Source organism: Stigmatopora nigra, chromosome 9 (genome assembly GCF_051989575.1).
Source record: "Stigmatopora nigra isolate UIUO_SnigA chromosome 9, RoL_Snig_1.1, whole genome shotgun sequence".
NCBI classification, from domain to species: Eukaryota; Metazoa; Chordata; class Actinopteri; order Syngnathiformes; family Syngnathidae; genus Stigmatopora; species Stigmatopora nigra.
Window position 1 is genome coordinate 3,238,648 of NC_135516.1, and position 24,485 is coordinate 3,263,132.

At 37.3% G+C, this 24,485-nt stretch overlaps 1 protein-coding gene across 1 annotated transcript in view; it reads left to right on the forward strand.

The window, feature by feature from the left end:
- Nucleotides 1-474: 474 nt before the first annotated feature.
- The window catches only part of brinp2 (bone morphogenetic protein/retinoic acid inducible neural-specific 2), an 87,120-nt gene continuing 63,109 nt past the window's right edge, over nt 475-24,485 (forward strand). Inside the window, exon 1 of the mRNA XM_077724363.1 lies at nt 475-1,155. The gene's annotated coding sequence lies outside the window, so the exon portion shown is untranslated. The remainder of the gene's footprint in view (nt 1,156-24,485) is intronic.

Here is a 24,485-nt window from a genome sequence, read left to right on the forward strand (position 1 = left end):
GACCGAGGGAGTGAGATAGAATGAGCGACCGAGGGAGTGAGAGGCAGAGTGAGTGAGAGAAAGAGGCAGAGAGAAAGAGAGAGAGAAAGTGAGAGAAAGAAAGTGAGAGAGAGAAAGAGAGAGAGAGAAAGAGAGAAAGAGAGAGAGAACGAGAGAGAGAACGAGAGAGAGAGAGAGAGAGAGAGAGAAAGAGAGAGAGGGAGAGAGAGAGCATGCAATAGTGAGAGGGCGAGTGAGAGAGAGGGTGAGAGAGAGCGCGAGTGAGAGAGGTGGGAGAGAGAGAGCGAGTGAGAGAGGGGGGAGAGAGCAAGTGAGAGAGGGGAGAGAGGGCGCACGCAAAAGAGAGAGAGAGAGCGCGCACGCAAAAGAGAGAGAGCGCGCAAGCAAGAGAGAGAGCGCGCGCACGCGACAGAGAGAGAGAGAGAGAGAGAGAGAGAGAGAGAGAGAGAGAGAGAGAGAGCGACTGAAAGAGAGAGAGCGACTGAAAGAGAGAGAGAGGGGGAGAGAGAGAGCGACTGAAAGAGAGAGAGAGAGGGGGAGAGAGAGATGGAGAGACGGGAGGAAAACTGTGGCGTAAAGAGGCGCCTATTGAGCATTTTTTGGAGCAACATCCCCAGATTTGACGTCCACTGACGGCCATTTGATAAAATAGAAATAATACACAGGAGATCTGAAGACCAAGACAACACGTAAATTGAGAAAGAAGGCGCTTGTTAATCCTCCGCATTGAAAGCAGGTGCGCTGAAAATGCCTTAATCAGGAAGACGGATTGCTACGAAAGCGAAGTGAGGAAAAACGTCCTACTCTGGATTATTTATTCACTGCTTCAACGAAACAAACTTTAACAGCGTTGCATTTGTTGTGCTTCAGAAACGCGGAATTTACAACTAGAAAATAAGGCGTTGGACTCGGACAAATTTCCTTGAACTCCATCAATTCCGTGCCCTGCACGTGTTGACAAAAATGACTGGATACGTACAAACGCCGTTACATTTGTCCGGAGCGAGAGGCGACGAGTAAAAAAAAAGAAGAGGAAACCGAGTCGGTGGCGTCCACCTGCCGTTTTATAGTTCTGGTGATTTTCCCGTGTTCAATCCGACAATTGAGGGCAACAAATCAAGACGTCAACCGGGAGGATGTGCGGTCAAAAACTAGGTGAGTTTGGCAATTTTGGAGCATTGATGAACTAAGTTCCGCGTAATGGTAACACTCTGTGCGTATATTTACGCACTACTCATCTTTATATTCATGGTTTACATCACAATTTTACAAAATAAGTACCTGTCCGTCTGCACAGGGTGTGTCCATGACGGTGTTGGAATCATACATCTACTAACGATTGCTTCTAGGCACTCTTGCACAGTATTGAAGCAATACGACGGGGGGATGGCAACCCCTTTGTCAATATCTCTGAGAAAAAGTCTAATATACCAGTTGGTTTGCATATTTTAATTTCTCTTTGCGTGGAGTGTATGCATGTTTTGATTCAAGTGTGGTATAGCGAACACACCCATATTTTTGCGTCAGGGTATTTGGAACATTACTGTATATTTTTCCCCCGTCAATCCTCGAGTTACCAATACAGGGTGCCCCCCCCCTCCCCAATTCCCCCCCCCCCCTAGTGCCGGTTGTCGAGCACCCCCGCGACCCCTGTGAGGATAAGCGCAGAGGAAAAAGAATGAATTAAGTCTTGTGTAACTTGAGGTCTGAATGGATCCATACTTAGTTCTACTCAAGTCCATATTTTTTCACTACCTGTATTTCCATATGCTATTTTGCTTCTATTACCCATGTATTATTAAGTATAAGGCTCTGTGCAGCTCCCGCTGCTGTTTTATCTTCTTTAGTATACTTTCAATAGCAACCTGAACTGTGCAATAATTACAAAAAATATTTTATAATGCACTTCTAAATAGCCACTGGGTACAAACAACACTTCAGCAAAGACAAATAATAACAATGATAAAACAGAAGCAAAATATCAGTTTGGTGGAAAGGAAGCCAGATCTCTTTGGGGTGAGGTAGGGATAAAAAAATATTAATCAAACTATAAACAACTTTATAGAAACTAGGAAATTGCAGCTAACGAAAGTGGAGGAAGCTTGACAAAACCATATGGAGGCCGCGATAAAAGAAGCTGGCAAGGGAAACAGGAGAAAAAAGCAAAACAAAAAAGAAAGAAACTGCGTTTTAAACTAAAATGTTCTAAACCAAGGGTGTCAGACTTGGGTTGGTTAGCAATCCGCTTTAACGTCAACTTGATTTCACGTGGGCCAGACCATTTTATATAGAATATTTAGATATGTTTTTTTTTTTTTTTTATAAAAGGATTAAAAGAACTGGATATTCAGTTTTTATAGATCTAAAACAATGTTTATTTGAGCTTTTTTTAAATATATTTTTAGATTTTACAAAATGATTTTTGAACTAAAAATACAGAAGAAATGATTAAAAAATGACAATTATTGATTTAAAAGGGGGAAAATCAGTAAATATAATATACATCTATAATCTTTTTAATTTGATCATAAAACAGAAAGTCAGCACTCATGATTTACTTTCCCGGGCCACACTAAATGATGCGGCGGGCCAGATTTGGCCCCCGGGCCGCCACTTTAACTCCTGTTCTAAACTGATGTTTTCTTGAAGAAAAAAAAAGAACTATGACAACCCTGAGAAAATATGCAACTAAATAAAGAAATGCAACAGCACAACAGTGTCTCTGTTGGTATGGCAAAAAACATAATTGGACTCATGCTGACAAGGGTTGTCCTGGAAAAAAACCCAAGACCCAACAAGGTAAAATGCACTATATGTATATTTAGTTAGGATTATTATGATGAGAGTATGTTTCTGGACACAACTGTCGTTTTTCTCTGCTGGTAAACATTAAGTCGAAAATCTTCTAGTTTTCATTCAAAATTAAAAAAAAATATTGCATGTACCTGTTTTTTGTTCATTTAATATGAACTATTAAATTCCGATTTTTCTTTTTGTACTAATCCAACCCAGTCTACAATTAAATGGACTGTACTTTTTGTATCTAATGTAATTGTTTTTTGGGTGCTCATCTTTCTTAGAATTGTTCAAAAGGTTAAAAAAAAGTCGCAATTCTCCGCCAAATGAGTCGAATTACTAGCAATTGGGGGAGAAGCAGCATAAAACAGTCAATGGCGAAAAGATTGTTTATTATTCATAAATATTTAGTGTATGAGGAACTGGTCAGCTCAATTACAAAATCCTTAGCAACTACTAATACTTATTTACGAAAAAACAATTACAACAACCACAACAGCAAAAAACCCACTATATAATGTCAACATCATTCGCACCAACGATCCGCCCAGTGAACGATGCACTGTGCCCGTTCTGGAATTTGAAACGTGCTTCAATCCGGCCACCACCCAGCCCCGCTGACGAAATATATGGTTTTCCCACCTTTGGGAATGTGTTTCAGATTATTTAGTCCTGATTGCTGAGGAAAATGTGATCAATTTTGATCAAAAGCTGGAGGGTAATGATTTTGGATTTGTTAATTATGTTACCCATATGCAATATAAGTAACTAATATAATTGTTGTAATCTTGCATGGGTCCGTTTTGTGTACTTATAAACATAAATTTCCAAGCTATCATTTCTTACCTAATACATTTTTACTTCCATTTATGAAATTAATTGTTTCCGGAAGTAGTTTCGTTACCAGAAGAATCTATAGAGATTTATCAACAAAAAATCCCAACCTTTCTAAATCCCCCAAAATTCAGACATGCATTCTTTATAAATCACAAAAATGTATCCCAACATGTAACACTTGCATATAAAAATGAGATTACTGAACAATAAACATAGAACAATAGTTGTACATGATGTGAAGAATAAAAATTATAATTTTACCTTTAAACTGCTAGCATCGTCCCACTTTGCCCTCTTTGATTCATGTTCTCTTTCAGTCGTGTTTTTTGCCCATAGCTTTGGAAAGAACTTTTTAGAAAGCACAAACAAAAACATTCTAAGATTAATGGGAAATTGCCAAATAAACTATCCCCAAAAGGAAAAGGATGACATAACTTGAAGAGCACAGAAGGAATACACGGTATGCAATATTTGATTAGCAATATGAGGAATGTGTAATTGAGAAAATGGTGAAACAAGAAAGGGACTTGCTTTTTTCCCTTGTCAGAAGGTATGATTCCAATGTACTTTAATCTCTACATCAAATGTGTTTTTAAACATTTCTTTTCCATACAACAGATTGTGAATGTTTTTTATCCAAAATTTTGTAATTCTATCATTAATTTTAATTGGAGTACAGATGTCTTAGTACATGCTAAAAACAATGTTTAAGATGTTCAGCAATGATTCTTTTGAGGGACAGTCCAATATCTCGTAAACAAGACGCAATTGCCTGTAACCAATCAAATATGCCACTGCTGACCACTGAGATGACTCCTTTTTTTCTGGTGACAAACATTTGCCTGAGGTTATGTGAACAGGAGCTAATTCTAGTTTGACTTTGCAAAGTAGACTGGCGTAAACATGGCTTGTCCAACTAATAACCCTGAAATTGTGAACCCTCCAAGCTGATATAGGTCAGCAGCATGTGGGCATTCCATCTCCAGGTTGAGAACAGAAATTGAAAAGATGTATTTGACATGACCCAGTACTTGCCTTAAGTATATCAAAAAATCCAAACCTCATGGGCAAGGCAATTAATATGTGCACCTACAAAGACACCATCCTGAAAATAATTACACCGTAGGGCAATAAATATCCCATGCACTACTGGCAGACATGTTGTAATAATAAATTAAATGTGGATTATAAATATATATTTTTAGAGAAGTAAAAGTAATGTAACCAAAAAATGGCATATCATTTTATTATTTTATTTTCTATTAACGTATTACCTTTTATTATATATATATATATATATATATATATATATATATATATATATATATATATATATATATATATATATATATATATATATATATATATATATATATATATATATATATATATATATATATATATATATATATATATATATATATATATATATATATATATATATATATATATATATATATATATATATATATATATATATATATATATATATATATATATATATATATATATATATATATATATATATATATATGTATTTTTTTTTTTTTTTTTTTTTTTTTACAAAGACTATTACATATTGGGCAACCCGGCGGGTGAGTGGTTTGCGGGTTGGCCTCACTGGGTTCAAATCCAGGTCGGTCCTCCTGTGTGGAATTTGTATATTCTCTCTGGGCCTGCGTGGGTTTTCTCCGGGTACTCCGGTTTCATTCCACATTCCAAAGACATGCATGGTAGGCCAATTGGACAATCTAAATTGATCCTATGTATGAGTGTGAGCCTGTTCGTCTCCCTGTGCCCTGCGATTGGCTGGCCACCAATTCGTGGTGTCTTTTGTTTCTGGCCCCAAGTCAGCTGGTTTATGCTCCACAACCCACCGCCACCCTAGTGAGGATAAAGCGGTTCAGAAATGAGATGAGAAATATTACTTAATATCCTGTTACTTTCAATTGTTTCTAAAGAGAAGTAGTCCTAGTCAGTGGACATGGTTTCCGGGGTCTGATTTACCGCATCTGAAAAGTATGACAGGACTGAAAACACATGCAACCACTGGATCGGATCCAATCTTGTAACCAAAATAGCTGTATCGGGCGGCGCTACCGATATTCCACATCGGATTGGAACATTACGATCCACAATTCACATTTGACAGTGCATAGAGCGCAAGCACATTAATGTACCTTGAAGGATAAGGCCTGAGATATCACTTATGGTTTTGAAATTTTCACAGGTTAGCCTGATCCGAGCCATAAATAAAATTTGTGTTGGAATCCATTACTGCATTAGATTGACACTATCAATTGTTCTAATCCAAATACTGAATTTGACATGTTTGCATAACACACTGTTTTTTTAACAGTACATAAGACAACAGTAATGTGAAGTTTTGGGGATAAAAAAAAAAAACTATGAGTATAAGATACAATAAATTTAGCATTTCAGAATCAGCATCAACAAATGTCTTTTTTTGGCATGGTAATATCTGATGGTGATTTTTTACATGTGTAGGTTTCTTTATAGGACTAGGTGTTAAATATCCCTAATGTTCAGCACATCGATTGACAGAGATTGGAGATAACGTCTTACATGGGGTGGGATTTGGCTAGGATCACGCGGTGCCACCTGCACACCACATCATCAGTTGTTAGCCCCACACGTCATTGGGTGTTTCAGCCACTTATAACAAGACACCCTCTGCAGAGGTTGGCCCACCACAGGATGATCAGCCCCAGGTGTGTGGCGCAAGGTGGAACCACGCGGTCACACCCCAAATCCCTCCGAACCATAGCTCCCTTTCAGGCCTTCAAGATGGACAAGGTCTGTGTCGGTGGACTCATGTCCGTTGGTGGATCCGCGCTTGGTTGAGCTTCGTCTGGGGTTCTGATACCCTGTGGACTGTGGTGAGTGTCCCGCCACTGGGCTTCACTCGACTTATTTGTCCTACCTCTGAGGAAGTAGTGGTCAATGCGAGGCCCCTCGCTAAGCTTTTCCAGGCACTTTTTCCTGCCCTGGTGGATCTTGAGACCCCTCTCTGATGTAACCTTTTCCCGGCCACAGATGCAGCTTTGTACAATAGTGCAGCGAATATCATCGTCATCATTGTAATGAACTTTTAAAGCTTCAATATATCATAATTGGTTGTTCATGTTGTGCAAAAGAGTGAGTGATTTAGGCAGGATTATTTATTTTGCTGCTTTGTTAGTGTGTATAGTACATGATTTTTAACCACACACAGGTAAGTAAATAGGTTGTGACATCATCAACATTGGCAATGGTGTCTCTTCAGCAACTAGTATATCTATTTAATTTTCCTTGGTCCACAAAGACATTGCGGAACTTTCCAACTAATAATTGCAGCTACGAAAGCCAGTGAAACTGCTTGACAAAAGATATGATTTTTCTGTCAATATGAACGATCAGGGTAGAAGTATTTGAAACAGTTGTTGAAGTCATTCCATGACACCTTTTCCAACTTCCTATTTCTGTATCCTCACCCTCTTGCTACTGCGACAATGAAATTTCCCGAATATGGGATGAATAAAGTTATCCAATCCAATCTGACTGACAAATGTCACCTCACATACAGCCAAAACACATGATAGGATGATCTTTTTTTCCCAGAAAATTTGGTCATAATATTAAATATGATGCACACACAAAGCAATGGCAATCATCAAATAGTAGGGTTCATGTATGGGTAAGCGATTAAACTCCTACAGGTGTGAGTGACAGTGTAGTCCATTTTCGTGGTTTAATTTTTCTTACAAATTTTAAAATACTCAATCGTTTACCCTGCCTTTGCTTGCCAAACAGCTCTGAGCCTTGGGAAGGTGAGCCCTGATGCTTGTAAAAGAGCTTTCCAAATATGTGCTGTAAATTGAAACATGTCATTGCAGCATATGCTTGAAGTGTCCAAGATGGATGTGTCAATAAAAGATCAGCTGGTCACAGCTCGTTCATTTCTGGCGAGCCAGCCATAAGATGTCGGGTGCAGTTGGTGTCGATGAATAGCCAGATGTGCCTCGCCTGCCATATGTTCCCAACCACTTATTTAGGAATGTACCGGAGACCAAGATCCCGGGCTATGTTCGTCTTTGGCCATATGGCCAAAGTAGCTTACACAAACGATAGTGTTATTATGATACCTAACTACCCTCTTTGCCATCTTGCTAAACATGATGAAATACGTCTTACTAATGTTAGCCTTGTCCTTCTATGTAATTTTTTATTTTTTAATGTGTCATATTTAATGATCTGCCTTTGGATTTTCAGCATGGCAGTGCTTTTGGTTCAGATTTAAACATAATGTGAAGGGGAAAACTGTCATAGCATGTTGTATTTTTTGAGACATCATATTGCAATATTCCATGAACTATATCATAATTTTCCCACATAGCACGTCACTAAGTTGAAGCTCATTTTAATATTGAATACAGATCTATTTTAATTTTGTTTTTAATATATGGTAGCTTATGTTGTCCATGGAATTATACTCTATTTTCTCCACAAACTTGTATTTTCTTGATTCTCTTCATGTTTTGCATATGATCACTCAAGTAAATCTCTATATGACAAACTTTTCCCTAGGTTCATGTTTCAACTAAATAACAAGACAGTAATCCCAGAATGACAGTGGACAGACTGAGTCCACTTTATTCATATTCATTTAACTTGAATGAGGGCCAAACGACTTGACTCCACCTTGACATGCAAATCAGTCAGACATCTTATGCCCCTGGAATACATTTTACCGCAAAAACACGAGGTTCACATTCTGCCCCAATTGAACAAATTGCTGCTGAGTGGAATTGAGTAGAATGGCCAAGACAACTAATTAAAAACCTATCAGGAAAATGAATCATCCCGGGAGATACAGCCAAAACAACTGGAAGGATATGATACAACCTGACTGTAAGGACACATCACTACAGGAGCTCGAGTCTCACATGCAAACAAAAGGTGAAATTTTAACACGCACGTGCTGAATGCATGAAGCACATGCTGCATTAATTCACAGCCAGAAAAATGACAGAGCAATTGACTTATTGTATGTCGCGACGGACCTACGTATTGCAGAAAATTGTAAAATAGTATGAAGCTTTGTGTGTGCACACAGGAGAATCACGAGTGTTCTTGAGTGAGTATTTTTGTTTGGATGTCTGAATTTCCTCATACGGTGGCTGAAAGAAATACAGTAAGTACTCAATTGTAGGAACATGGGGCTTTCCATGGTGGTTCAGGAACCCTTAGAGTTCTAAATACTACCATCTTCAACAATGCCCATCAATTGATTTCGTTTACACTTAATAATGTACTCAATAATATTGAATACCTCTAACAAAAACATTTACCTCAGCTATGATGCAGAAGTTCATTCAAGGTCACAATTAATTCATTAATGAGGTTTTGAATCACATTTAACATATGGCTCAATTAGAGGCTTCATCGAGATTATAGTGTGTTAGAGGATCCATTAACTAAATTCTAATAGTCATGGAAAACTGTGATGTCTACGTGACTATTGATAAAATTCAATCGAAGCATTTAAAGATGGTTGAGCCAATTATTTTGAAATGAAAATCCATAAATATTTCAATCCAAGTATTCATAGTTTATTGGATGTTCGAACACGTCACATTTGTGCACGTTTGCATAAGTGTACTCATCATTATCATAATCATCAAACAAACTGAGCAAGAAAATGTAGGAAATAATTCTTAGTGCCTATATACTCTGTTTGTGCGTGCATGGGCAGATACAGTCATCAGGAAGGAGGTCAATTACCTTTCTGCTATGTGGTGATGCAATAACGGTGCATTTAAAGCATGAGGCATTCCTAACTTGTAGACTACTTTAAGGATTTTTTTTAAACTAAAATTAACTAACTTCAACTGACAAATATTTTTACTTTATAATGTAATTGCAATAACTTACTTATATGGAGATGTGGAGGCATTAGGGTTTGGAGCACAACAGGCGCAACTCAGGGGACCATGAAAAAAAGAAAGATTGCAAAAGCATTTTCCATCAAATTTTCATGTCAGTTGGGCTTCTCAGCTGTCTTGTGAATGATGGACGACTGGGTTGTTTAGCTAAGCTGTTTCAACGATTTAAAAAAAATTTGGTAATTCTAACCTGTTAAGTCAAAGTTCATTTATATACATTTATACACGAATATTGTGTCATAAAGTTCTGTACTCTCGCTCACATTCAATTCATTAATTACAAATTTCTTGGTGTTGGGTTTTTCGTTCTTACTTTTGAAATGCGCCAGTCACTTGAAAAGGTGTCTTGTCACCAGGTCACATTTCCTTGTAATAGATAATGTGAGTTATTTTAACAGTAAAGTTAAGTGGCAAAGGGAAAGGTGGAGGGGACTATAAAAAAAAAAAAACCCACCATAATTCTCAAAGTGAATACATATTTTGTTGCTTGTTCACAGCAATTTAATTCCGCAAACTGATTTACAAGGATTTTTATAAACATTACAACAATACAAACTGTTATACTGCACAATATATCGTTTGGACATTACCAACAGAAGGTAATAATTCCCATCCCACAACATGCAATTTGTTTTTTGTTTTTCTTTTCTTTTGCTTAACATTCATACCTTTTCATTTACAGATGAACTCCCTTAGCTCAAAATAAACCATAGTATATAAATATACAATGCGGTTATGGTGAACCAATCAAAGTTTTCCTTAACAAAGCTATTCATTCAGCTGGTAAAAAAAATGTCCCTTATAACACAAACCTCCAAAAGTTGAAATGCATTCTTTTATTCCCAATATCGTTCAGCTCACCATTCAACACCGTGAACCCAATTTTCACAGACGCAATGCCCTTGAATTTACATATCCTGTGGGGAAAAAAGCGCTACACTGTTCTGTGATTTAGACTGGTCTCTGAGTAGCGACTTAGCACTGCGTTCACTGCAAATCAGTTTCATGGAAGAAATCACATTCCTACTTATGATCAAAACGTGGTCACTGTTTCTATGGGCGTAGAAGTGCACTGTTCTGTGTTGTCACGGCATACAAAAATGTAGCCCAATGTTCAGAGGACAAAACTTTTCACTTAAGTGAGAGAAACATTACTTCAAAATAACCTGTATTAGAAGTTAAAAAGTATTATCACTTCCCAAAAAATAATGAAATCCATCTTAAGAAGTATTCAGTGAAAAGGATATTGTGAAAATAAGCAAGCAATGAGTGACTGTTGTCTGTTTTTTTTTTTTTTGTGAACAGTGGGATTTCTTTCTCTCAGGACATCATCTATATGAACTGTTTTATTATTATACTGTACTATAAATCATTACATGACCAGGAGTAAATATAAATGACTGATCTAGATTGATTAGAAAAAACTACAGAAATGAAAGATCACCACTCTAACAAAAATTTGTAACAGTCGAAAATTGAACTGAACTCCAGTACTTTTAGCCATGGATAAGTGCAAATTTTATGATCTATGGCTGGTGAAAGGAAGCATATTAAGCAGATTGAACTTTGTGCAACCACAAATTAAATATTTGAACAGTAAATGTGTCTGAAACGTTTGTGTAGTGAATATTCATTGTGTTGATTTGTTACTGATTTTTGCTAGCACGACAATTTCATTGTATACTAGAATGAAGCAACTGTAACAAGTGTTTGGAATTGCCTGAAACCATAATCTTTGGAGATTTCTTTGGTCAAGCGATTCAAATGCCATCTTTTACCCAATTTTGATCCTCTAAGAATTGGCATTGTGCTCGATTTCTTGATAGATATTTAATATCATGTTAAATAATTTGGTCTTGGTTTCAGAAAGTGTAGGGTGAAAAATTATTTACTGTGGCGGGTGTGTCTGTTGAGATAAAAAAAGACAGATGAGCTGCCTTTGTAACCCTTGGGCTCTGAGATGGTTGGCTCTAGTTCCATTCACTGGTGCCAGTGGGAACCTTGTCACTGTTGCCGCTGTATTCCTAATTGGTCACTGAGAGAGAGGAGGTCGAGAATAGTAATGGATAGAGATATACAGGCTGGAGGGTGCTTTGGTTGAGTGTCATTACTCAAGAAGGAGGTAGAACGATAGAGAAGGTGTAATGATTTGACCACAAAGGAGTTCCATTGAAGATCATGGAGTTTGTGAAGAATGGTGAAATCGCAAACTTATGACCATTGAGGTATTTTGACACATAATTCTTTCATTCAGTGTGACTATGTATGAATGGTTGTAAAACACTTCTTTGGCTCCTCTGTGGCTGTTTAATAGGTTTAAGCACATGCTGGTTATGAATCAATATGCAATAGAAACGCGTGGGTGTAGACATTCAATTTCAATATGCTTAGCATAAAATTAATCTGACAAAGGGTTCTGTACAATTTGGAAATTTGAATGATCTTTTATCGTATTTAGAATAAATACACCAGCCGAGCCTTTTAATTATCGCCATATTCTGCGTTCATTCCGTCAACATCCATTCATTTATTTTCTGAACCGCTTTATCCTCACTAGGTCACAGAGGGTGCTTGAGTCGATCCAAGCTGACTCTGGACCGAGGCGGGGGGACATCCTGAATTGGTGGCTAGCCGATGACAGGGTACAAGCAGACAGACAACCATTCACACTTGCACCTATACCCATGGGAAATTTAGAGTGTGCAATCAGCCTACCTTGCATGTCTTTGGAATGTGGGAGGAAATCAGGGTACCCGGAGAAAACCCACAGAGGCCCGGGGAGAACATGCAAACACAGGTGGACTGACCTGGGTTTCAACCCAGAGCTGTGAGTCTGACGTGCTAAACACTCAAACCACCGGGGCGCCATTCCGTCAACAGTGGAATACAATATGATTGCTTGCATGTCCCCCGAGCAGTAGTTTTTACATTGTGGACGCTAAGGCCAGTCTTAAGACAGGAGAGACATTGTTGGGAAATTGAGATTTATGGCTTCCGCCTAATTAAAATCTTCAGAAACTAATGGTGGGAAAATTGAAATGTTCCTAGTTGATTGAATCCCTATCATACAGGGAAACCATGTGTGACCATATAGAGAGCCCTGTTCTGTGTAAAACATTCTTTCCTAATTGTAATTTTAATGTTGAAACCATCCAAAAGTTGTCAGCTGCTTAAGCAATTTCTCTCAATAAGCGAGACTCAGGGACTTGAGCTTTGTTCCACAATATTGCCTAAAAAAACCTCCTCCACTGTATGTTATTTTTCCAGAATTTGGGGCTCATTAAGTAAGCATGAAGCCACTGTTATTGTTCTAGCTCTCTTAGACTTGTATAGTTTTAAGATCGTAACAGGCTTTGTATTAATCTTTGGGCTGACTATTTGGATAACATTCACCTTTGCTTCGGTGCAGGAATGAAAACGATTTGCACATCAATCCCAGAGGTGGTATTTCTTTCAAAAGAAAATCCCACCCTAATCCTATTTTTTCATCCAATGCTACGCTGTAATGCTTCCCAAACATTTCTGAGTACATACACTCTAGTGGTACACAATCAATACATTAACTCCCTAGACTTGGGCCATCAACGACAATGCTCTGTGCTGCTTACCGACCAATTACAGTGACTGCATTTTCTTTTGAGGTGCAGATTCGTTAATATGTGTAAAAACAGGTCTGTGTTACATCAGGTCGGTACAGACTAGTGAATGATGATGGATGAAAGCAACCGTACAAAGATAAGAATACATTTGTCTCTATGCCATAACTTGGTTGTTTTCACATCTGTAAACATACTCACGTACATATTGGTCGATGTATGGATGAGTGTGTATATTTTAACCTTTTCTAAGTAAGAGGTTGGGATCAGTGGGTTGGGAAGTTAAAACGATTTTGATAGTTAGCCCAAGACCTGGAAACATGGCATTAGGAATAACGCTTTATTTTCTTAATTTTTTTAAGATTGTAAAAGACCGTGCTCCATTTTGTCAGTGAAGGGTTTTTGTGCAAATCGCCCATCAGTATGATTTCAATTGGTGTCTGTGTTTGAGGTTTGTGGATTTGGAATTGTATTTAATGATTGATTTATTTTTGTTTTTATGGAAACTGTAATGGCTACTACAAAAGTTTAGGTTTGTCGGTTGCATAGCCTTACAAACATAGTATTCAATTGATGAAAAATAACAAAATAAATAGGTCAGCCTGGCGGATGAGTGGTGAGTGCATCGACCCCACTGTTCTGGGATCTTGGGTTTTAATCCAAGTCGGTCCACCTCAGTGGAGCTTGCATGGTCTCCCCAGTGGGTTTTCTCTGGGTACTCTTGTTTCCTCCCACATTCCAAAAAAATGCATGGTAGGCTGGTTGGACTAAATTGCCTTTTGGTATGAGTGTGAGAGTGAATAGTTATTTGTCTCCTTGTGCCCTGCGATTGGCTGGCCACCAATTCAGATGTGCCATGGGATACCCTCCAGCATCCCCGCAACATTGTGAGGATAATGCGGTTCAGAAAAAGAATGAATAAACTAAATGAATTAATAAATATTGAAAAACTTAAATGCAATCCTATCAAGACAGCATTCAATTAAGTTTTGTTTCAGTGTCTCAAAAACAATACTAAATTCTTCAGCAATCCTCTAGTGATCATAGCTACATTAACCTTGCTTGTAGCTAGCTGGAAGGCATTGCAACCTCGCTGTCAATGATGTGGTTATCCATCAGCAACGGTACACTTGCAATTCTACACCAATTCTAGCTATGAAGTAGTGTGAAAGATAGGAAAAATGCTCCCAACATGGGAGTTGCTGTGTGACAGCAACATACATGTCTAGTTCAACACATCACAACGTATGATGGACCTGGGTGCTTTCATGTCTCTTCAACTGCCTGCTCTACTTGAAGATGGATGCTTGCCATTATTTATCAGCTTTCTCTGTTCGCTAGGTGTCCAGTGACCTCTCTCAGGCAAAGGCTGTCAGAGATATCGATTACATTCTCCAGAACAGTGAGCTTGTTGAAAATGTGTAGATGTAATGATGAATGTGTCTCAAAATATGAGACTGCTCAAGAAGGCCAAAATGATGCTATATTGCTGCAGTGATTGCGTGGGCCCTTACCTCTCAAGTAATGATCATAATATATGCTAGTTTGTCGTCTCCTTGAACAGGGTGATGGCTCTGTCAACTTAATACATCAATAAAGTTTACGAAGGGATTTAAGTTATAGTATGACCAAGTAATTGATCATTAGAGCTCTCAAGGCAGATGGAGTACTAACACATGGATGGAAGAAAATACTGCCTCTTAATAAGAATTGATTGATGGTTCTCCATGTTTGACTCCTAATGACTTTTAAACATTTCACTATATCAAGTACCGATTGCATTTTTAAGGGGCAGATTTGCAGGATTCTTGCACCAATGACAATTTTTATTTAACAAAATTTGACCAGCTATACAGATGCCCTACTAAGCCACACTAACCAAATTTCACAAAATGTAAGAAATAAAATTCAGTATACCGCACTTGACTGAGTCAAAGGAGTCCATTTCCTAATACAGGATATTTACATAGAGAGTTGTTACATAGAAACATTTTGATTGAGCAAAAATACATGTATTGAACAAATTAACATCAGCAAACAGCGTTGTGTCCTCATTCATGTACAAACTTTTTTCACTTGGGTGGCCTGACAACACAAGTTCCACTTCTGGTCTTTGAGGCAGTGGGAAACCATAACAACAAAATCACAGTTAAGAAATGTTTTAACTGTCATACATTTGATTCAAATGTAACAATTGTTTATCATTCTTACACCCAACTTTGGGATTGAAGCGACTTGATTTGAAACAACGTACGTCTCTGATAATGAAGAAAAACTTTCATCCGTTGTTTTAGTTCCAGTATGAGATGAGTAGGAAATTACATGACACTTACAAGATTTAGACGATTGTTAGGTGTTATGAATACAACGTTAAAATTACCATTTTATGTTCAAATAGTGAACTAGCTCAACAGGAACCCAATTTTATTTTATAATAAAATAGGTTTTCTTTTCAGCAAGAACAGTTTTAGGGTTATTGGCAGTGTTTCTTTGATACTTAGAGGTTGCTTAGTTTAGATGAAGTGATGTGAGTTTTCTCTATTTATACTGATAATTTTGAGATTTTATTATATACGCCAGGGGTCGGCAATAAATAATTGGTAGAAAATTCTTGCAGTATATTGCCATAAATATATTTTCAATTGGGTTTTCACGATGTAAATATATTTGTTTACGCTGAAAAAGTATCAATTATTGGTCGCCGCACCAAAATCATTTACAATTTTCTTCGACCATCTTCCGTAGCATGCAAGAAATTCGCAAATGCACGCATATTGCTTGCATTTCTCTATGCTTTCAAGTTCAAATGCTGTGTACGCTGTGAACAGTGCACGCACATGTTAGTATTGCTTGTGTATGCTTCATCCGCGTGATCACAACTCGGCTAATTATTGGTCGGGACACTCCGAGCTAGTTGAACGGCTCATGCATTTACCCACGGTGACCAGATGCTTTGAGCTACACACCCTTAAGTGCAGACAAAATACCATACTCGACATTGACTCAACGTGTCCAAGAACGAAGCGCTGGTGAGACTCCATTTTGGGATCACGAGTTCATCTCTTGTATTGTTTCAAAAGGATCCCCATAGTTTTAAATTTTTCATATAAATCTACAGCCGCAAGCCCAAAAAAATGCAATTTTCTTCTTGATTGAGGAGGGGAACTTATTGAAATTTATTTTGATTAATTCCTTCAAGTGGCGCACCCAGGAATATGTCGACGGTGTGCCGCCTCAATGTCAGAACTCAATTATGAAGGTAGCCAAATGTGATACATTTCCTAGAAATTTGATTTTATTTCGTAAATGTGCAAAATACTTAAAAAATCAGGATTTAGAAATATATTGCAAAAATTTTCAATTAGTAATTACTAAGGGGAACATTTTAATATTTATTTTCTGTGGCCTAAAATAAATTTATTTTGCTAGACAAATTTATTTCTGACACAAAAATTTATATTTTCCAGGCCCTGATACACGCACAGCATATGCTGTTATATCTAACAAATCACTGCATAGACAAGCTTCCTCCACACCAGAGAACAATGTTCTCATTTATATTGTGAATACATTTTTCCCCTCAAGTTCAAAACACATCCTCCCCTTAAATAAGTCTTTCTGTCTGCATTGCTTGTGATTCATACTTTGCCTTGGTCTGCTTTTAAAATTGCATTTGAAAAGTCTGAAAAGTTTACTAATGTATTTTTTCCAATCATTTATGTGTTCAGACTAATCTCCATTTGTCCATAAGTACATTTGTGGTGGTAGAAAGAATGCATAAATGTTCTGAAGTCACTTTTTCAATTTCATTCTCTTTGGGAATTTTTGTTACTTTTTTTTTGTCTTTTCTATTTGTCTCCCAATCAGTGTGACATTTCTCACCACCATTGTGCATCCTGCTCACCAATTTGCCAAAATCCCTGTCTGTACTCGTGGAATGTCTCACAGTGGTATGTTTTGGCGACTTCGCATTTTGCTAGGAACTTGTCAGATTCAACTTTTATTTCTGTCCATCACTACTTGTGACATCTATGCATTAAATATCAATACTTGTGGTAGAAATGAGTGAACGAATACATTGCTTGCGCTGACTTCTGTTGGCAGGTCTGGAGAAAGTCTATCCTGGCGGCTTTATTTAGCCCTCATCCCAGTCTTTGTTCCCTGGCAAGAGGCTGCTAGGATAGAGGTTTTTTATTTATTTATTTTCTATTTTCCTCATGCATGAGTCCCAAGAGAACATATGATTATTGTATTACAAATTAATACAAATTTATTCACATATAATCAAAAGTGAATAAACGCTCAAGTCTCTCAATATTAAACAATCCATTTTCAAGTTTGTTAGAAAAACCTGATCAACCTTTTAAAAAAAACAGTTGTTAAAAAACAGTTGTTAAATTTTCCTTCATACTTCCTGGCGAAAAGGAGTTAGGATACAGTTGTTTTAATTATTGTTATGTCTTCTGATGTATCCTCATTTTTAGACCTTGGATAAATATCAGCAAGTTGCTCAGTGGTCTTTATGAACGTCTTTGATACTTAGAAAAATGTCTATAAAGGTATATTGTTGAGCAGGTGGATGGATAACACTTCTTTCAAAGTGATTATTTAGGGGGGGTCTACTGTTATTCAAGAGATTTCTGCGTGTTTAGTTAGCAATGCACTCAAAATTTCCCTTTTACATAATTTTCAGACAATACGTTGCTATTTGTCCCCCCTCACTTTAAACTTTATGGATTAAAGTCCAAAGGGGTTTATTTACGGATTTTGCAGGCAAGTGAGCTGCATGTTTTTTTTTTTTTTTTTGCAGTAAACTAGCATATTAAAATACAATGTGGACACCTTTCGTTTATATGTGAACAACAGTTTTTTTTGTAAAAAATGTTCGGTGCAGATTACAGCCATATTGAACTATGGTAATTTGACTAGCAATTTAGCACCATAGTGAAATTTGAAACGAATAGTTAAATGAAGTCATGGTAAGGACCAAGCATGACAAAGAGGATGAAAGGCAAATCATAAACCTTTTTTGCTGCTTTCTTCACATTTGTCATATACTAACAATCATCTTCAAAACATGTCTCATTTATTATTTTAGATGACTCTAAATTGAGCTATGTGATTGCTCAGAGGTCACAAACCATTAGGTGTACCTTTTATATTTAGACATTGATGATTAAATGTCTTTACAAGATTGATTGGTATTTTGTACTCTTTTGACACATTCTATGTGTATATACCTTGTGGCGCTCTCACCATTCTTGTAACATTCACATCTATTGTATCTGTTGCTTTCTATCTGGCCTACCGCTACATATTTGATCTTTCTTTACATTGAGTTTCTGCTCGCCTCTTTTTATTGCTGTATTTGCACCAGCCTTGGGTGCTTCGTTACTTTTATCATTACTCAGTAGATTTTACTTTCCACCCAGCAGTACTTAGGGATTAGTGTTATCTCTTTCTGGCCCTTATCTATTTTCTGGACTGCTCAAGTAATGCTTCATCATTTGTGTGGTGTACTCAAGTTTTCCAAAGGTATAATAAAATATGGAAAACCTCAATTGAGTTGTCCTTATATGGACATGTATTTTGCAATGCTGGGAGTTTTCCTTATATGGACATGTATTTTGCAGATAAACTGAATGAAATGTTGACGAAAATAGGGGTGCTTTGTGTCACTAAATTTGTGGCCTCAAAAATTTTAAGGTCTCAGAACAGTGATAGAATTTAGGTTTTGCCAAACCGTGGGTTCCAATAAACACAACGAACATTATTTTATTCTGAGATTATAACTTGCAGAATTTAGTAAAATATAAATTAAAACTTTTTTTTTAATTGAATATTTCTCCAAACATCCTGGACCACTAAGGAAGGAGATGGTTAAAAATAAAATTAATAATTTTAAAAAAATATCACGATCTACACGATCTACATTCTCAATATCGACAATGGTCATGACTTGTTGGTCGTGACCGAAAGAACAAGATCTTGGCTCTAACCGGACAAAATGAATTTCCTCTGCAGAATGCCTAGGTTAACCGTTAGAGAGAGGGTGAGAACCTTGGTCAACTGGGACTTGAGCTCATCCGCATTAAGGTGTCACGGACGTCTGAATAGATTCCCTCCTGTACGCCACCTTGGTTACTAAAAAGATATGCTCCTGCTCCAAACTTTAAATGGCATTTTCATTTTTTTTGGTAGAAAACAAGGGCTTGTATTATTTATTCATCTGCTGTGCCATTTCTACTCACAAAGGTCGTGGGATCCTATTCCAGCTAACTATGGGCAGATGGTAGGGCACATGCTGAAATGGTTGCCAGCCAATCATAAAGCATAATGAGACAAACAACCATTCATGCACACACTGAAACCACCAGAGTAGTTGGATTGTTCAATCAGTCTGACATGCATGTTTTGGGGATTTTGAAGGAAACAAGAGTACCCCGCAAGTACAGGGAGAATATTGAATTGGAAGGCCTCAGTACAGAAGTGTAAATTTAATCTCAGAACGTGGAGGTAGATGAGCTCACTACTCAAAAATCATCTGGCCTAGTCTTAAATTATTATTATTCTTTGACACTTGTATGACATACGATTTAATCATTAAGAGATAATTGCAGTAGTTAGGTTCTGCTTGTTTTAGCAGAAACCTCACTGGTTAAACTACCTGTGCTGGTTTTATTGGAACAAAAACTCAAGGACCCACAGGGGCACAGGAGACCACTGCCATAAAGTCTATGACACTCGAACACGACAATTTACTTAACATGTTATATTTTACACAATTTGTGCTAAATGAGGTTTCAGGCTTGGAGTTAATTTGGCCAAACTAAAACATTTTAGTCTTTTCAATTACGTCAGCAATGTGTTTTGGATAATTATGCCGCATTTAGAAACAATCTGTCTAATATAAAGGGTGTCCATAAAGTCACTTTACCACTTCAAAAATTGATTAAAAATGCAATTGACTAGATATTTTTAAAAATCAGAAACAATAATAATAGATATTGACAAATCAGCTTGCTGACTAGTGATCATGAGCATAGCTGATGTTTTAGTCTTGGTCTTATTAGCGATATTTTTTCTCAGCCCTTATTATCTTCTTGTTTTAAAATTCAGTCCTATTAATAATGAATTATTTGTAACTTTTAATATATGGTCTTTGTTTTTATTTATTTTCATGCAAGTTATGCTTTCACTCTGCTACACTGCTAATGCCAAACAGTTGTTTTCGAAGCATTCCTTTGGTAAACATGGTTGACCCCTTTTATTCTGTACACCAGTAGTGGTAGCGGTACTGGTGTACCGATAAAATGGGCTAGGGTAAATGTTTCAACAGTTTAACCTGCTTTCCTCTGAGCCCGGCCTCTCCCTCTGAAACTACTGCTTCTTCCATCATGTCAAGAGTGCTGCACAGATTGCCCCCCGTAAAAGTCTCTTCTGTGATTTATATACCTCATTTTATTGCCAATTATAATGACTGAATTGAGATAAAGAACAAAAGAGATAAAGTCAAAGATAGGATGCCTCCAACAGTGGCGACAGTGAATTTCCCTAGCTAAATTTAGGGCCAAACACGTCAAACAGCCACCCACACAACCTTTGGAGTGGTGCACATATTTCACCCAGACAGCTGTTTAAAAGAGCGCAATATAATGTACAAATAAGCCCATCCGCTTGTCAACCGAATGCAAATTTTTCTTATGTTGGAAAGATGAAACAAGGAAAATGTATTTTGTCATCTCTTTTCCTAGGTTCATGTTCTACAACATTGATTTGCTGCATTACTCATCATTTCCCCATCCTTTTTTAACCTATAGGCGCCCATCTGCCAGGCCAAGATTAAGCCAAACAGAAATGTGATTAAACAACTTTGGCAACTGTCTTCTTGCATATCTTAATAGAATTCACAAGTCCTTTCCCTCCTTGTTTAAGGCTAAATCCGGCTCCAGTGTTGGATGTTTTCTTTTTTTACTTTCATTTATCTGAAGAGAGGGGCCTCTTAGAGTCGACAACTAGCTTATTGCGCTCACGGGCAGGACAGAGCAGATTAGTCCAATTAAATGAAGCTGTGGAGGAAAAGGGGCTCAGTTTATACTCATCCTTAAGCCTCTATTCTGTTCCTGTGAAGAAGCTGCTTTGGGGGACTCAAGTGACAAGAGTGTTGAGGGAAAAAGTGAAAAGGACAAATGTAGTGCATAAACATGATTGCGTAAACTTTGTTTGTTGTTATAAATAAATTTTAAAAAAGCAATCCTTGGAAAGCTTCAGGAGATTGTTTTTGTTAAAGAGAACTACAATTGTTTAATGATTGTGAAAGCTGATACCAGTCAAATTATTGGCAAACTTGCTTGGGCAGTGTTTTAGTCAGAATGATTTTGCTCTTTGACTATTTTAGTTTTAGTTTACCCTGTATTTAATCTAATTAATTGACTGCACAGTTAGTTGAGTTAGGATCGCTTTTGTTTGAATGGGAGCCAATCACTGGTGAATTGTGTGATGTATGCTGAAACATCTTGCATGCTTAAAAAAAGTGAAAAGAAACAGAATGCAAAACTCCTTTAAAGTGCTCTTTACCTGTATGGTGTTGGTTGTGGCTGAATAAGTTGAGAATAAATTACAGCAGTGTCATGGCGGTAGAGTGATTGGCATGACCGTTTTATAGTTCTGAGATGGAGTTTTCAATCCCTGGTGGGTTCCAGCCTCCCTGTGTAGAGTTGCATGTTCTCCCGCTGACTGTGTGGGTGTTATCCAAGTATTCCAGTTCCCTCCCACATTCCGAAAACATGCATAGTAGTATTATTGGGCACTCCAAATTATCGATAGGTGTCGTGTTTTGGTAAGCATAATTGAGCGAATGTGATAATACATGGATTTTTGGGACTAAATCACTATAGGACAGTCACACTGATATCTGGAGTCATTAAATGAATGCCTCAAATGCATTGTGGTGGATAGGACCCCTGATGGACCCGTGGCCAATATTGTCAATTTGTCCTACTACCCCTAAACCGAACAGACATCCACACATGAATCTGTTTTAGACTTCAGCTCTGCATTGAACACCATCACTATCATCTTCTCCAAGCTCTTTTATCATAGTGTCTCTCCCGCCACTTGCAAATAGATGTTCAGCTCCTTGCCAGACATAAAGAAGTACGTGAGACTGAAGGAATACACCAACCACTTGCACCATAAAAAAAATCACTACTCAAGGTTTGAGCAACCCAATTTTTATCTGAACCCCGACTGGAGAGAAGATCTTGGACTTCAGGAGAAACTGTTAAGTAACTTAACCATAACAGCCAAAAAACAGACTCAGGGACAGTTTCTTCCCAGGAGCAGTCACCATACTCAACTCAAGTTTTGCACCTAGGAGGACGAATATCAATGAAGTACTGTCACTGCATATGTAATATCATTACACTGCCAGATGCATATCAATAAGGAATACTCTCAGACTTTTACTTCAATCTTAGCACTGTACATTTTTATTCTTCACTTTGAAACTTGCACTAAAATTCTATAGCTACCTCACATCCTGCTTATCACTTATAAGTCACTCTTTTTTACCTCACTTCATGCTTTATGGTGCAGCTTTAAATCCATTGCACTTGTATAATGACAATAAAGGCATTCAATTCAGCTAATTTGAAACATAACCAATTGTCATTGTAATTATCGGGAAGATCGTGTGAAATCTAGGAAATCTCTTAACTCCACACGTCTGTTAGACAGACTTGCTTAAAGGTTAGGCCATTGTATGAAATTAGCAGACAGAAAGGTCAGAAAAATTGTTTCCAGCTAAGAGAAAAGCCCCAAGGTCTTAATTGCTTTTTCACTTTTAACTGTTCTTAAAGAATATCTTATTGTCAGAGACCCATCTTATTAAGAGAGTATTCCACATAATTAGTGGATAATGTTTTTCTTGGATTAAGGTTTAGAAAACACTCATGTAAGTATGTCCATTACGTAGTACATTTCTTAAACTGAAAATAGAAGAATATAATAAAATATCCCTGAGTGAAATTGGACATCACCAGTACAGCGAATCACTGTGTAGAGCAGAGGTGGGCAAACTTTTTTGCCCGGGAGCCACATTGACTTTAAAAATTTGACAGATGGGCCGGGTCAACACATACACATAAAAAACTGCATCCGTTAACAGTACATATGAAACATAAACAGGAAAAAAAGGACTAAAGTATTAACAAACTCATCTCTCATCATTAAAGTAAAAAGTATAAAGTACAAAGTAAAGTAAAAAGGAATGTATTAAGTCGGGGTTTGGGATAGGCCTGGGTTATATAATTATTTTCTACCCTCAAAGTACTTGCTTTAAAGCATTTTGACACTGTCCTCTCATTCAACCACTGATGATGCAGATTCAGATCAGCAATGGGTTATTGCATGCAAGGATAGTTAGACATGATCGGGGGATTGAATCCACTGCTCTACCACTGACTCATAACATCAATAATACATTCCATGAATAATATTATGCTAATGTTAAATGATTCTAAAAAATAAAACCAATATTTGAACCAAAAGATTTCATCCTTCTATCAAGCATGGATATCTTTTCTTATGCCACATTCAATTGCCCATTAATAGCATTTAGGTACCTTCGACAGTTGATCTTTTAATTCCATTTTCTTATTCTGAAGGCGAATGATTAAGTCCCTTTTGAAATTATATTTTACCTAGAAGTAAAATGAAAAACAAGTCAAACATTGAATGTGCTACTGTTTTGTACATTGTTTTCTTCTGTTCTTTGTTTAGTATCTGTCACATGTTTCTTGCCTGCAAGCCCTGCTGTGTATTGTACAAAAAGGTCTGTTTATCCAAGACGAGCCAAAATGGAAGATATTCTGCTAGGAGTTGAGGCAGAGTGCCATGAGTGATTTCACTGTGCCTTGATGACACTACACATTTGTGGTTTTTTACTCACCCGAAATGTCTCATTGCTGATTCTTTTCTTTGCTGTCACATTCTTGTAACACTTTCTTTCACTGCAATGTTCCTATTGTCTATTTAAGAACTATATAGTCACAAAATGGAAAAAAAAACTTGAATCCCGCTTTATCCTCATTAGGGTCGCCTTTTAAGATGTTGGCACTTCCGGCAGCACAGACAACAGTCGCACCCAACACTCGCACTGCACTGTTATGAATCATGGTTCCCGACTTTTATGGTCGTAAAATTGAATAGACGTAACTCCCACCGGTCGTAAGTCACCGACCGCCTGTAGAAATAAAAACACAAATAATGGGGAAAAAGTCACTGTAAATTAGTAAAACCATTAAAAACA